Here is a 9593-nt window from a genome sequence, read left to right as displayed (position 1 = left end):
GAGGTCTCAGCCCTTTACACAGGATGAGTCCTCTGGAGCTGGATCTCCCTTCAGAGCTCTTCCCATCCAGCAGAGGGGCTGGGCTTTGCTGTGCCTCAAGGAGTCCCAGGCATGGGGGGGGGGGATGGGGGCTTGAGGGAGGCAACTACATCCGAGAGAGATTCTCTGTGAACCAGATCTCCCTGCAGTCGGAAGAATAAACATCATGGTCTTGAAGTATCTGAGTGGGGCATCACAGCATCCACTGCAGAAGCAAAGAAGAGTAAATCATTATATTTACAAATTTTCAGTTGTTCCAGATTGCTCCATTGAACTTCAGAGAAATGTAGTTTATGGACTTTTATTTTTTATTTATTTATTAATTTTTTTGGTACCAGGGATTGAACCCAGGAGTGCTTAACCACTGAGCCACATCCCCAGCCCTTTTTAAAATATATTTTATTTAGAGACAGGATCTCACTGAGTTGCTTAGGATCTCCCTAAGTTGCTCAGACTGACTTTGAGCCTGTGATCCTCCTGCCTCAGCCTCCGGAGCTGCTGGGATTACAGGCACGGGTCACCACACCCAGCTAGCTCATGGTCTTCTTAAGTGTGTCTGAAGCACAGGAGTTGAGGCTTCTGGGGTGAGCTGAGCCCAGGTGAAAGACTTAAATGGTATGCCAGGGAGTCTGGGTAGACAGAAATCTGGTTGCACTAAAGAGATGAACTAGTATAGAAAGAGACAGGGACAGGCCATTCAGAACTGCTGTGACAGCCATTTCAACAGGGATAAGAGGCTGAACCAGTATCAGTGGGAAGGAGAAGGGCTGAAATTGCAAGGCACTTTAGTGGCCGTATTCAATGGTTTTCATGGCTGAAAGTAGAAGTGGACGGAAGATTTAAGGCAAACCTCATAGCTCTAGCTTGAGAGGCTGAGTGAATGAAATTGTGCTTCAAGAAAGTTACGGTGATGTTAACTCTTAGTGATCTGTGGCATGAAACCCCTCTTTAATTGGTGAATCAAAAAAAAAAAATCATTCTTCAATGGGCTGCTTCTTTTTTTACTCTTGCTTTCTTCTGAGAGAACTTTCTATTGCTTCCCCCAATCCTTAAAATGAATTGTTGTTTCCATCTATCATTGATTTCTTCATCCATCTGTTTTGACAAAAATTGTCTTTCTCGTGTGTGTCTCCCTTTCAGTTGCAGATCTAACACACACACAAAATTACAATTAGACAAAACAAATATAAAATGTTAAAGCAAAGATATGGAATCCATTTTTAAAACTTATTTCTTCATTTGTCAGCAGTTCTATCATGGATGACACCAGAAGTTCTGATAATGGTCTTGAACCATAAAGCTACCATGAGAGATGACATAAAATTGAACTTCAGAGAAATATAATTCATGGTCTTTTTTTTTTTTAATGGTCTTGAACCATATAGCTACCCTGAGAGATGACATAAAAATGTGATGAACTTAGGGTTCAATGTAAAGTCATGGGGTGGGTAATCCTATGTAAATGAGCAAAATCACTTATTGGGAGCTAGTCTGACCAACCACATGAACTCTTTTTGTATACCCAGTGAGTGTAGTTGTTGCATAGCTTTGGTCATTGGACTATGCCCTTTGTGTTTTCTGACCTGATTCATACAAGGTTGGAATCTATCTTCTACAGGCAATATATATATATATTTTGCCAAGTAATTTAGCATCTTTTAACAACATAAGGTTTTACTTAAACAAGGAAGTTAGTAATTAAGTAAAATCAAATCAGGGTAAGAGACATTTATGTTGTACATACCCAGATCAGATTAATCATTCATTTAACAAATATTGATTGCATAACATATCCGGGCCAGACAGTGTCCTAACTGTGCCAAGAATACCGAGGTAGATGAGGCAGATAGAAACTCTCCTCTTCAGAACTTAGCCTACAATAAGGGAGAGGAAAGATAAGGTATAAAGAGAGAGCTCGCAATGTGTATAATTACTAGGAAGAAAATTGAAGATGCAATTTGTTTATCTTGCCCTTCCTTCCCATTTCCAGAGGCTTCCCTGCTGAATAACTGGGCCTTTCAGGGATAAAAGAACAGGATAATGTGAATCTAAACTCATTATGTGGGTGGGTATATTTGCAGAACCTGGGAATTTGGGGGGGCGGGGTGGGAAGGCTGGGATTAAATTTTTGAGTATAAATGTGACATAAAATTTAAACTCCCACCCTGTACTGTTGCCATTCATAGTCCACAAAGACACTGCTTAATATTAGCAATTAACTAATAGAAACTACAGTGGTGTTCTCTTAAACAGTTTCTACTTAAGTGACTCATAGTCTTCTCTCCTCCCTCCAAGGACAAGGACTGGTACTCAGAGCATGACAGAGTTAGTCACTCTGTCCCCGCTTGGCCCATTTCTGCTTCCAGGAGTTGAGTTTTATACCTTCTCAGAGTCAGAATTTCTTGTTCCCTAACATATTTGTATCAGATTTACTCATTATTAAAATTATGTCATTTGCTTCAATATTATATCAGCTAGGGGATGTGAAAAGAGAATTATTACGATGGGATTTTACTAGAATGATTTGAAAAGACTCAACAATTTCAAATTAGTGATAAAAGAAGGGGGAAAATAATAAAATCGACACTATATTTTGCTCGTAAGTGTCTTTAAGTTCTCACTACAAAGTAAGAAAAAATAGAAATGAAAATTGAACTCTTATGGATGTGGTTGGTAGTAAGAAAATATGACTTTAGCTCTTTGCCAGTGAACTTATAAGTGAGGGAGAACGCTGTGGCCTTCTCCCAGACTGGACAATACACTCATGCGGATTAAAGTGGAAACATGCTTACAATGTGTGGAAGCTTGGATCTGAGGTCTCCCCGCAAGGCACATGTGTTAAAGACTTGGTCCCTGGCTAAGTGCTATAGGGAGATGGTGGAAAGTTGAAGAGGTGGGAGTTTGTGGGAGATCTCTGGGTTACTGGAACTGTACCCTCAAAAGGAATTGTGAGACCCTACCTCCTTCCTCTTTCTGGCTTTGCTTCCTGGCCACCATAAGGTGAACTGTTTTGCTCCACCACATGCTTTGTGCCATGATGTGTTTCCTTGCCATAGGCCCAAAACAATAGGGTCATTTTGGTCATGAACCCAAACCTCCAAAACTGTGAACAAAATAAACCTTTCCTCTTTATAAGTTGGTTATCTCACATGTTTTGTTATAGTGACAGAAAACTAATGCACACTGTAAATGTATCCTTTTTATTCCTTAACTGACATTTCTGACTAGTTCATCAATTAGCAATTCTGATTGTGTTGAGTAAGAATTTCCCTGTACTGAAGTATGACAGGTCTCCCCACCCTCCATTCAAGGAGTTCAGGAATGTCTTCTTAATAGTATTAAATAAGGAATGTGTGTGTCTTCCAATAATTCCTTGGCCCAAACCAAATCTCCTTTCCCTCATTTGTATACTATAAACAAAGAAAATATTTTCACTTTTTTGGCAGCACCTTTCCTTTGAGAATATCAAAGCTCTTTAAGCAATAATGGTTGTGTCCCCCTGAAGAGGTGGGTAGATGTATTTATCAATCTCTTGCTGAGGGTGTTAGATCTGTGCTGAGAAAGCTAGCAGATGTCTCCAAGTCATCTCTCAGGAAAATTACATTTCTGCTAATCTCCCTGCCACGTGACACCCCATTGCCAATTCTTAACAATTCCGAGTACTACGGAGAACTACAAGAGTACAAAAGGAACACACTGTCTGTGGGACCTTGGCTGTACACCAGCTGTGGGATCTTGGGCGCTTTAGTGAGCCTTTCTGTGCCTCTCCTCCTTTATCGGTGAAAAGAGAGAGATGTGCTTATCATACAAGTAAACCAGAGTATGGGGAAATAATGTACATGAGCAAAAATCTGGACATTGTAGCTTCAGGGAGCGAGAGCAGCAGTGGCTTACACATTCCTTTTTGTCTCCCTGACTCCCCTTTCAGAATTACAGCTTTTTATTATTTGCTATTTTTGATCCTACATTGATTTATCGGTTCCAGTTTGCATGTTTAATATTGAGGCCAGAAGTGAAATATCTTCCTCCAGGGCTCTTGTCTCACTGTAGCTCATTGACCCACCTTAACCATCTTGCAAGATGATGCTACTTTCAGTAACAAACGCAGGCACTGGCAAGTTGCTTAGGTAATGACTTTGAACTACAAGACAGCAGTAGGTGGCTAAGGGTTTTGAATAAATTAATAAATTAAATCTAAGGGTTTGAATAAATTAATTATATCTCTTCCCCATTCAAAAGAATATGCCACAAAGGAGAAAAAAGTGAAATATACTGAATTTCCAATAATAGGGATGACTCATGTACCTGATGGTCTGATGGAAGGCCATTCACAAAAGATGTTATAGATGAATATCTGTTGGCGTAGAAGGTCAGTGGGATAAGGGGGCCACATATAACGCAATCCCATCATCACGAAAGATATGCATTTGAATAAAAATATTTGGAAGGATATATAGTAGCTACCTCTGGATGATAGGATTACAGAAATTTAAATTTTCCTTTATGCTTATCTAAATTTTCTGTAGTAGATATATGTTCTTCTTTTGGAACCCAGGATCAAACCCAGGAGGGCTTAACCACTGAGCCACATCCCCATCCCTTTAAAAAAATTTTTTTTTTTTCCTTTTTAAATTTTGATACAGGGTCTTGCTAAATTTCTTAGGGCCTTGCCAGGTTGCTGAGGCTGGTCTTGAACTTGTGATGGCTCCTGCCTCTGCCTCCCAAGATGCTGGGATCACAGGTGGTACAACTACCTGACCTATATGTTGCTTTTGATGAAAGACAAGAGCCGAATGAAATACAGTTCTGTTGCAAATCTACTTGTAGTATAATGAATAATGACATTTTGGGAAAAAAATGCCAATTCTATAACAATAAGAAAGGAAGACGTTTTTAAAAAATAGAAAGAATGAGTTTATTTTTTAAAAAAGATGGAGTCACTTAATGACAAATGTCTGAAATAAACTAAGTGCTACTTGCAAACCTTAGCTGAATTGTTCCTTAAACTGCCTTTTTTTTTTTTTTTAAGGAACACAGAGCATGTATAAATAAGCATACTTTGAAACATTTAAATTAAACAGTCATAAATGGCAACATAGTGTATTTTTTTTCTTATTTGACTTGCCAAAATATCACTTTAAAACAAATAACCTTTGGGACAGAGGATAGATACATCTGTCTTTCTAATCATAATAAAAACTATTGGGTTTTATAATAAAATTTAAAAATTATTGGTCTTTGATGTGCTTATGTCTCAGATGTTTGTAATATTCAAAGTAATGTTTAAATCCTCGCTTCCTCAGGACACAGATATCACTGTGTTCATTTTATAGTGGCTGAGAATTAAAACTCAGAAAGTGAAGTTTAAGGGGCAGAACCACATTGCCTGTCTAAAAAATCACTGAACAAGTATTCACTGAATCTACTTGGTTAGTTATGTGTGCTGTGTGCTGGAAAAATACCAATGAACAAGACACCGTGTTCTTGTTCCTTAAAGACTCTCACATTCCGGTTGAGTGACATGAAGCATATAAATTGTAAATGTAATGACTCTTACGGAAGAGGGAATACAGGATGTGTACAGGGGGTTAATCCAGTCTGCAGCATCTGCAGCCTGCGTAGGAGTTAACCAGGCAAAGAGTGGGTAGAAGAGTATTCCTGGTGGAGGGAACGGTATGTGTTAAGGCACTGGGGTGACATTTTGCTATAATAATGTGGCATCACCAGCCACCTACAACTTTGGCTTGAAATGATAGTGTTTATTGCTCCCATTTGGGTCTGTGGGTCAACTACAGACACCTGGATGTGGCTGGATTCCAGTGTTCCGGTCTCTCTGGTATATTGCTTGTCCTTTTATGATGAATAGCTTCCTGGAACATACTCTTTTCATGGAATATGTCAGAAGCACAAGAGCCCAAATGAAATCAGACAAGCGTCATACTCAGGAACATTTCAGATGCTAAAGTAGGCCAGATGATCAAGCCTAAATATCAGGGGGATGGGAAAAATATTTTACCTAGGTCTGGATTTCATATTTGGGGGGATTCTAGAATATTCACATACACATAATGAGATATCTTGGGGGATATATCTAAGTCTAAATACGACATTCACTTGGGCTTGGACACATAGCCTGACTGTGATTTCATACAGATTTAAAATAATGTTGTGCAGGAGATACTACCTCATAGTGTGGAGCTTTCCATCTGTGGCATGTTGCTGCTCAAAATTTTTGGATTTCTTGATTTTCACATTAGGGATGCCCCACCTGTCCCATGATTAGCTCATGAGGCCTAAGCAGCACCCATAGAATTAAATGTTCCTCCTCGGTTATGGGCCAAGTATCAGTCTCTGTGTGACAGCAGCACTTTCAGAAGCTCTGCTTCAGAGGTCCCTGAGAGTAGTGTTCGACCCCTGAGCAAGCAGCGTTGAATCTGGTGGCTGCTCATTCTCCTGGAATGATGGTCAGCTATTTTACACACAGTGAATAAGACAAACTCATCGTAAAATGTGAAAAAACATCTAATTTGACTATTTTTATCCCATGAGATAATATCTTCTACTTGGTCACATCATTTTGATATGTCTCAAGAATAGTTCAGCTTATTTTTAACCATTGTTTAATAGATGTATTCATTTCCTTTACAAGTGCTCAGCTCTAATGCCTGAACAAACAGGTGTGGGCACAGTAGTTGGCCCAATATAAACTGGTACAAGTTCACAGGTTTAAGACGCATCGGCTTTCTTTTCTTTTTTTTTTTTTCCAAAAGAACATTTATTCAACATAGACAGCCAGTGCGTTATTAGCTGTCACTGGATATTCTGCCATAACAACTGTTTTAGTTTCAGTTGAGGTGATTTTTTTTTTCCTTTTGCTCATAAGAGATTAAGTAGAAATCACTATATCCATGATCTTTTGGTTCTGAAGCCATTTCCTTCCTCTTTGCTTCCCTAAAAGCTCAATTTTATAATATTAAAATTTTAAAATAGGGCTGGGGATATAGCTCAGTTGGTGAAGTGCTTGCTTTGCATGCACAAAGCCCTGGGTTCAATCCCAAGCACCACAATAAAGAAATAAATAATTAATTAATTAAAGAATAAAATAATACCTAAAATTCTTCTCTCTTCTCTCTCTCTCTCTCTCACACACACACACATACACACTCACACATACACACACAGACTTGTTAGTTCTCTGTAAATTTCATTATAAAGTATGCACCCTTTCAAAGGAAATCATTGAATCAAAGTGAATTTAGAGCAATTTCTTTCTCCTTATTTTTCCAGTTAGGCAAGGTTTCTGCTTGATTCTATTATTGTATTTTATTATTTAGTTTTCAAAGATTAGCTGGAGACAGGCTACTGTCTTTTGTTTCCTCACCTGATGTATTTTCTGAAAGCGAAACCAGCAGATATTAAGATATTAGCAAACCCAGGGCTTTGTGCGTGCGAAGCAAGCACTCCTGATGTATATTCTCCTTATTTGAGCACCTTTCCGTGGTTGGGTGTGCTTTCCTGCTCTTTTAGTCTGGTACCCCCTTTAAAAGTCATCCAAAGAACGTACTTTCCAAGTAGCAGCAGAATTTAGAGAGGAGAGTCCCTAACATCTTCCCTGAGTGAAAGTGCAAGTGGAAAAATCCCTTGGCTGCTGGGAACAAATACATGCCCCAGTTTCTCCCAGATGGTTTGCCTTTCAAGGGACCATGGCAATTATCTGCTTGTGTGTCTGTTGAGGTGCTATTCAGTGAGTTTAAAAAGCCTTGATTTCCGCAGGTGGATCCGGGGCTTGATTACAGAGAGCTGGTAGCCCACGCTTGGCCTTGATTCATGAGTTCTGTCCACAGGCGTGTCATTTCCCAGTTGTTTCAGTTAGTTTTTCCTTCTGAAAATAATGGAATAGTAATATCACTTTTGCTATAGCTTTTAAATGTTTTAATATGTCCAAGCAACAACAACAACAAAGTAGAAGCTGTAGCTTCATTGGAGACATGAATAAAAACAATGTCATGATTATTTTGCATTCAGTTCCTCTCCCTTTTATTGAAATAACCTGTTTACCTAGAGTGACCCAATTAATTGCTTTGTCATTGTATAGACCAAAGTTCTTATTAGAATTACAACCCTAATTAATATGAACATATGGCTTTTAAACTTCAAAGAAATTTAGAACTCTTAATATCTGCCAACATAGTTTTCTCTAAAAATGGTGGGCTTAGCTGGGCACAGTAGCTCATGCCTGTAATCTGAGTCTGGGGAGGCTGAAGCAGGAGGATCACAAGTTCAAAGTCAGTCTCACTAACCTAGGGAGGTCCTAAGCAACTTAGGAAGATCCTGTCTCCAAATAAAAATAAAAAGGGCTGGGGATGTAGCTCAGTGTTTAAGTGCCCCTGGTTCAATTCTTAGCACAAAAAAAAAAAAAAAAAAAAAAAAAAAAAAAAAAAAAAACCCAAAAAAACCCAAAAAAGTAGGATCTTCTGGGCCTAGTGTTGTTTACCTATATTCACAATAGTCTGGGAGGCTGAGGCAGGAGGATCATTTGAGGCCAAGAGTTCGAGGCCAGTCTGAGTAACATAGTGCGACTTTGTCTCAAAACAAAACACAAACAACAACAAGAAGAAGATAGGATAATATCAGATCGACTTTTTCAGAATGTTATGAGGTTTCAATTAAAATTCACTTTGCTATTAAATCATGTAGTTTTATATATTTTTCACTGAATGTAAGTCAGCCTGCCATAGTGGGAAACTTGGAAGCTTAGAAATTGTGAATATAAAAAGAAACCATGGTCATATAATTTTGGAAATAAACAAGATTAAGCAAAACATAGACATAAAGTTTTTTGAATGAAAAAAAAAACCCTGTGAATATAAATTTTGTTTCTTTCTAGTTACATGATCCTCCCAAACCCAACCACACTGTGTTCGATTTGAATGTCCAGTACCTGTTCTGCCCACCCATGGAGTATCAGAAAGTACCAATGGTGTAATGAGTAGGGACGCTATTTGAAAACTGTTAAGGGTCATACGATATAATTTAAAGTGAAAGTTTAGATACACCCTCTTTTCGCTGTTACTGTTTGATAATAATTAACTATGAATTATCTCACATATTGAAGTTTCTGGCCAAAACAGAAAGTCAAGAAGAAAGAAAAAGGTTAGAAGAGCAGATTTAATCAACAGATAAACTAAAGTAATAAACCTCAGCAAAGATGGTGAACAGCTGATCAATTAAAATTTTATCAACTTTATCAAAGTATCTTTATTCTCAAACTATAAAGTATGTGGGAAATAACCTAACAAAGACTTTTCTGAGAAACACCTAAAATCAGATTGTACATTTGAAAGGACCTGAATAAATGGAAAGATATGTCTTTGACATGTAAATATGTCATTTAAAAATTAACCTAAAAATTCAAGGTATTTTCAAAAGAAATTATAGCAAGGCATTTCATTTTGAGGAGCTCACCATACTTATTTTAAAATTTAAATGAAGGAATAATGCTTCATGATGCCTCAGTCTGCTTTCAAAAAACTCATTCTCCTGGATAAACCAGT

General features: G+C 38.1%; 1 long non-coding RNA gene across 1 annotated transcript in view; it reads right to left on the bottom strand.

The window, feature by feature from the left end:
- Nucleotides 1–1789: 1789 nt before the first annotated feature.
- The window catches only part of LOC143397152 (uncharacterized), a 44640-nt gene continuing 36836 nt past the window's right edge, over nucleotides 1790–9593 (bottom strand). The window contains exons 2-3 of the long non-coding RNA XR_013091137.1: nucleotides 7604–7921; nucleotides 1790–1913 (exon numbers count right to left, since the gene is read on the bottom strand). This is a non-coding gene — a long non-coding RNA (uncharacterized LOC143397152). The remainder of the gene's footprint in view (nucleotides 1914–7603; nucleotides 7922–9593) is intronic.

Source organism: Callospermophilus lateralis, chromosome 4, assembly GCF_048772815.1.
Source record: "Callospermophilus lateralis isolate mCalLat2 chromosome 4, mCalLat2.hap1, whole genome shotgun sequence".
Taxonomy (NCBI): Eukaryota; Metazoa; Chordata; class Mammalia; order Rodentia; family Sciuridae; genus Callospermophilus; species Callospermophilus lateralis.
This window is presented reverse-complemented; position numbering and strand designations above follow the sequence as displayed.